Consider the following 6980-nt stretch of genomic DNA (forward strand, 5'->3'; position numbering starts at 1 on the left):
GGCAATGTCTAGAGCAGGGTTTCTCAACTTCAGCACTATGGGCATTTGGGGCCAATGGGGAGGGGGTGTCCTGTACATCCTGGGATGTTTAGCAGCGCACCTGGCCTCTACCCTCTAGATGTCAGGAACATTGCCCCCCAAATTATAACAACCAAAACTGTCTCCAAACATTGTCAAGTGTCCCCAGGGGTAGGGGAAGGGTACTCGTCCCCTGTAGGGAACCACTGGTCTATAGATTTGAGAACAAAAAAGATGCTATCAACCAAGTTGCCACTTACCTGTGAAGGCAACTGCCATTTTCAGACTTCAAGTCATATAAAGGATACCACTCTTGAAAGAAAAAGAAAATGACTTAAGGATGTATTACAGGCAACTGAGTCATGAACCAAAATTGAATATCAAGCATAGAAAAAAGAAAAGGGAGGCTGTGAGTCATAAAACTAATAAAAATGACCTTCATTTTCACTATAATGAGTCTAAGTGTGGATTTATTTTTATTTGTTTTGTGTAGGATTCAGAATTCCAAACATTTTCAATTTGAAGATTCATGTCTTTTGTTAATTCTGGAAAATTCTCAGCTAATATCTCTTCAAGTATCATTTCTTCACCACCACTTCTTTCTCCTGGACACACAGACTACATCTCTCAGCCTTGCTTGCCATTAGGTGCTGGTATATGACTGGGCTCGGGCCAAAGGAACAAAATCTCCTACAGGCAATCCTCTCTGCTCTGCCTACAGGCTGGAAGCAAAATACGTAAAGACCCTAAAGGACAGCAAAATCACAAGATGAAGGGAGTCCATGTACTCTTTTTTTTTTTTTTTAATTTACCATCTTTTTTTTTACATAAAAGACTTCATTTATTTATTCTGGCCACACCACACAGCATGTGGGATCTTAGCTCCCCAATCAGGGATCACACCCATGCCCCCTGCATTGGAAGCACAGAGTCTTAACCACTGGACCACCAGGGAAGTCCTCAAAATAAACTTCTATTACTTTAAGCCAACAACTTTTGAGGTATGTTTGTTATAGCAGCAAGCATCATCTTAAATGATAAAACAAGGAATAGAGAAAGTAAGGGATCCAATGCAGGGGATGGGGCAATGGGAATTTCCAGGGGAACCGCAAAGAGTGTTCCCAGAATTACAGTTGGGCAGTGGCTGAGAGTGCAAACCTGGTGCAGATAAGAAACAGGCACAGAGGGCTCCAGGAGGGATGGTGGGGGATTAGTTTGATTGTGTGGAAAATTGATTGGTGGGTATTTTGATGTGCAAACAACAAGAAATTCTAAGGAAGCCCCAGAAAAGAAACATCTGAGGAAATGTACTTTGGGAAATTAGAGGTTGACACAGAAATGCAAACATAATAAACTACCTGGCTCATCAGGGAACAATATTTATTTGCATACAGCCAATACTGCACACACTTGGTAGGAATATAACCAAAAAAAGAGAATTCTGTGATGATACATATGTGAAACAAAGTAAGAATGCTAAATTCTTGGCTTCCATAGTGAGAAGTCACCAGGTAATACTGATAAGATACAAAACCAAAAAGTCAAGAAATAGTAATTTAAGTATCTATGTAGAATAATCAAAGTAAATAGCAAGAGAAAAGAATGTACATTGGTTACCTCTAGGAAGTAAAAATCTGGGATGGAAAAGGGTAGCTATTTGTCATTATAAATATTATACTACATTTGACTGAAAGTATGTACATATATCTATCACTTTGATAAACATGAATATATATATTTTTAAAAATCTGCTTACATCAGGCATTTCTAACCTTCAGCCTGGCTGCCCCACACTTTTTAAATGGCTTATAATCAGGAGAGAGATAAATTTACCTTGATGGCAGGGGATAAAAATCAATGTGCCCTCACATTGCCTTTCACATAGTCAAATGATTCTTTGAGGACTTTTTATTCTTTCCTTAAAAAGAAAATACTGCTAATATAATTAAAAAGGGATTATTGGCTAAATGTTGGCTAAAATCATTTAAGATGGGATTTAGAGTCTAACAGCATGCATTCTTGTCAGGGAAACAATGCTTCAGAGTTATAATATAGAGCAACTAGATGGGTCTGTGATGCAACAATGTGATGCTTATTTCAGCCTATATTTTGAGGTGTGAAAAACCTCTTTCTACAATGACCTCTTCAGTGGGCACATTTTAGCTGATGCCAAATCCACATCTATAGTGAAAACCGTAAATAATCTACACACACCTCATCCCGCGTATGAAGAGAGTAGAGGAAGCATGGACAGGAGAGTCAGAAGCATGGCAAGAATATACGCTCTATTTCCAAAAGATGCCCAAACAAAAATATTCTCTTCCACTGTCAGACTATGGATTTGACTCTGTGGCCAAATTGTCAGCTCAGAAAACATGGCAATGAAGAGCCTATGGCAGAGAAAGGAGAGAATAGAAAAATCAGAATTAGTAGGGCTTTGATGGTATCTTCAGCCAGTCCTGCCCTGACTGAATGCTCCCCTATACCATTCTTTCCTTCCTCCTTGGCTGTCCATCCTCTTCCCCTTCTTACAGCCTCCTCCCAGCTCTAATCCTCCGGCAAAGGAGCTCTGAGAAGGCTAAAGGTCATTCCGGACTCCTTCCTCCTCCCTCCTTCCTCTACCTATAGAGCTCCTGGAAGAAAATTTTGTGAATCTTATGTGAAGGTGAATACCCTCATTGCTTTCAACAAACGGTTGACTCCAGGCAATGCTTGGCAAATGCTCAATGCTGATTTTGAAACTGCACTGTGCTGGCACCCAAGCTAAGCAAAGTCAGTGGGGAGAGAGAGAGAGCTTTCACCAGCCTTTCATGAGGTGCTGACTGTGCTTTGCATGGGTTACCTCAAGGTCAAGAAGAAAATAGCAGCATTCCATCCCAGCCTGAGCCAGCACACTCGGGGAGAGAGATGTCGTCACCTGCCAGACAGGTGCTTGCCCATCAGAAATTTGTCCCCGCTGAAACCTGAGAAGCTGCATTAATCCAGAGACACTGGCCTTCTGCTTGGGCTGTTTGTGTTTTTGTTGGCATTGTTGTTGCCGATTTTCTCCTTTTAATCTATAACAGTGAGTTAGTAAGAGGAATGTGAGGACAACAGTGTTCCTAGAATCACAGAGGGAGATTCTGTGAAATCTTGGGGGGCGGGGGTAGGAAAAATGATTGAAAGGAAGAGTGGAAATAGCTGACCCTGAGGGAAGAGGACAAATCCCAGACAGGAAAGAGCCTTCATATAGGATCTATTCAATTTGCCTGCCCAGACACCTCTCCCCTCCTTTGGGGGAAGCATGGCAGAATGGAGAAGAGCACAGGTTCTGGAGCCAGGCAGGCTGAGTTGGGATTTGGGCCCCCTACTTACTATCTGTGTGACTTTAGGCAAGTTATTAAATCTTGGGGCCTCAGGTGCTTCATCTGTAAAATGGACTGATAGTACCTGTGTTGCTGAAAGGATTTAATGAGCTAATACCTATAAACGCTTAGAACACTGCCTGGTAGTGTAATAGGAGGTAATCAAATATTGGCTTTTTTTTTTCAAGTCTACATATTAATTTTATTACACAGAAAAATAAACACAAGATTCAAAAACTGAAATCCATTTCACCTGGTAATTAAAATATCATTCTAAAAGGAAGGCAGTTTCCTAAGATTGAAAGTCACCAAGTAAAATGAAGTCATCTGATAAAATTCATCATTCTCAGATTCCTACTGACGGAAAGAAGAAATTCTTTTCTCTGTGATAAGTTACTTTCCTAAGTGACTTCTTTTAATTTAAAAAAAAGGGGGGGGGAAGGGGGAAATTTTCCATGAGTTTTGATTATACAAATGCCACAAATAGCTTCTGAGGCTGAAGCTATGACAATGAACTTCCATGTCACAAAGAGGAAGAGGAGTAAGTGGAAGGGAACAGTGCAGAGGAAACACAGTGACATTGCATTACAGTAGGTATTTACATCTGCTATCCTCATCCAATGTAAGGTCAACAACTTCTGCAGGTGACGCCCAAGTCTGCTGGGAAGTCACAGCAGTCCATGACTGTGTTTGCCAGGTGCTAACATACTGCATGCCAGAGCCATGCTTCCATGAAGAAACACTCTGAGTCACACCTCCTTGAGGATGAACCCACCTTGCATGTTCCTGAACTCCCACGATCTCCACTTCACTATCTGAAGAGGCAATATTAATTTCTTCATTGAGTGGTGCATTGCCAGCAGATGTTTTGTCACTTGCTAGGAACCCTGGATCCAAATGACCTGGTATCTCTGCAGTGATTGTCTCGCTGCTCCCTGAAACCTCTTCAGCATCATCTGATGAGCTCGTGCTTGAGTCACAAGTCAGGTCACTATCACTGGTACTACTGTCCTGCAACAGGTTATATTTCTTTCGTGCAGCAGCCGCCCGTTTCTGCCTCAGTAGCCTGATTCTCTCCTTGTGCTTTTGGGTCCGATGACCTTTAACCTTGACAACTTGGCCATTCTGTTTATCACTGGATTGCCGGGTTTTCTTGGCAGCCATGGTGGATGTTTCACTTTCAGATCAGGACCGGTGAGACTTGCGCCCAACTGTGGCACCAGACACTCCGGAAGGATCTCCTTCTACCGCCGTTTCTGCCTGGGAGGGTTCATTCTCCTCTGCAGAAGACAGTGTATGTGAATCGGCCAGGTGACCAGTAGAGGAAGTGGAAAGCATGCAGTGGTTAGAGGAGTCCCTCTCATAAACTCGGCCAGTTGTCGGCTTGTCACCCTCCGTGGATGCTGACACTCCAAAGAGTCCCTTCTCAGTTCCATCAACAAGCAGGGCTTTGAAGAAAGAACTGTACAATCCACCACACCATCTTCCAGAAATTGAGATTCCAGTTCCACAGATCCATCTTCCTCCTTAGCTGACTCTTGTTCAGATGTTTTTGGTGGGACTTCAGACTCAATGAGTTCTTCAACTTTTCCCACTGCTTCCTCCAGCTTCATTTCAGACTTTCAAGTTAAATCATGGAGCAGAGTCTAGGAAACTACGTCAAAGATGCAACGGGAAAGCGACCCCTCCTGAAGCCTTCCCGAATGAAGCTCATGGTGTTTGAATCCTTGAGTCACTCCAGGAGGGAGTCCGCTCCCTTCTCTCCCCACCTTTTTGCAGATGCCAACAGCTCGGCTCAGGGAGATTTGGCTGTGCTCCTCTCATGCAGTGGTATCAACATCCCATTCAAGTTTCTGGGTGAACCTTGCACGCCTCGCAGACAGAGCACCACCTCCAAATATTGGCTTTTTTTTAATGGCTTCCTGATACCCTTTAGGGAGCTACTCTTAGGCTCTGTGTCTGGGATGGAGCTGAACTTGCCTCTTCCAGCAGCACATAAATAAGCCAGGACTGACCAATTAAAGCACCACCCACTTGAGCATAATAATTACTTCCTAGAATGTGGAGAGCCTCTTAAGAAATATTACTCATGGGAACATAAAATTGTGCAGCAACTCTGTACAGTTTTGACAGTTTCTTTAAACACTGAACATGCCACGACCATACGACCCAGAAATTGCACTCTTGGACATTTTCTCAGAGAAATGAAAACTTATGTTCACATAAAAACCTGTACATGAATGTTTATAACAGTTTTATTCGTAAATAGCCCCAAACTGGAAACAACCCGTTAAGTTCTTCAGTGGGTCAATAAACTGTGGTACCTCCATATCAACTATTACTTAGCGATAAAAGGGGACAAACTATTGATATATGCGACAAATCAGATGATTCTCCAGGGAATTATGCTGAGTGAAAAAGCCAATCACAAAACTGTACTATTCTGTTTATAGAGCATTATTGAAATGACAGAATTATAGAAATGGAAATTAATGATTTTCAGGGGTCAAGGAGGCAGCAAGGAAATGAGTGTGACTATAAAAGGCCAACTTGAGGGGTTTCTGAGGTGATAAAAATGCCCTGTATTTTAACTGCATCAGTGGTGATAACCTAGTTGTGATATTGTACTACAGTTTTGCAAGATGTTACCACTGGGGGGAACTGGGTGAAGGGTACACAGGATCTGTCTGTATTATTCCAAACAATTGTATGTGAATCTATAATTATCTCAAAATACAATGTTTAATTTAAAAAAACCTCCCCCAGGTGATTTTAAATGTAGCCAAGTTTGCAAACAACTTTCCTGGGTCTTCAGCTTGCAGATGGCAGATCATGGGACTTCTCAGCCTTCATAATCACATAAGCCAATTCCTTAAAATAGATGCCTTATAATGTGTGTATATACATACACATATATAATGTCATATATATATACACACACAGACACACATCTTATTGGTATTGGTTCTGCTTCTCTGGATAAGTCTGGCTAATATACTCTGTTTACTACCATCTCAACTTTTTGTGCTATCGATGTCATGTTTTTATCTTACATATATTTCAATCTCACAAGGAATTATTTTCATTGTCTTATAAGCAAATATTCATTTATATATACTTACATGTATACTCACATATTTTATTGCTATTTATTTCTTCCTTAATTTCCACGCTTCCTGGAAAGCATTAAGACAACTTTTAGTTTTTCTTTCAGTGCAATCCTGCTAGTGACAAATTCTTCTAGTCTTTGCTCATTTGAAATGTCTTATTTTTCCGTCATTTTTGAAGGGTATTTTTCCTGCATATGTAATTCCATGTAGGTCACTGATTTCTTTCAGCACTTTAAGATGTTATTTCATTGTCTTTTGACTTGAATTCTTTGTATTGAAAAATCACCTGCTCCTTTGAAGTATACTTATCATTTTTCTCTGTCTCTTTTAAAGATTTCATCTGTCTTTGGACTTCAACAGTTTCACTGTTTGAGACCCAGGTGTGGATTTCTTTTATTCACAAGTCTTTGGATTTGTTGCACTCATCAAATCTGTGATTTGAGTCTTTTATCAATTTTGGGAACATCTCTGCTAATATATCTTCAAATACTGCTTCTGCCATATTCTC

General features: G+C 41.0%; 1 pseudogene; it reads right to left on the bottom strand.

Moving 5' to 3' along the window:
- Positions 1-3947: 3947 nt before the first annotated feature.
- On the bottom strand, positions 3948-4975 carry LOC133097532 (protein ARK2N-like; annotated as a pseudogene).
- Positions 4976-6980: the final 2005 nt, after the last annotated feature.

The sequence above is a fragment of the Eubalaena glacialis genome, chromosome 9, assembly GCF_028564815.1.
Source record: "Eubalaena glacialis isolate mEubGla1 chromosome 9, mEubGla1.1.hap2.+ XY, whole genome shotgun sequence".
Classification (NCBI taxonomy): Eukaryota; Metazoa; Chordata; class Mammalia; order Artiodactyla; family Balaenidae; genus Eubalaena; species Eubalaena glacialis.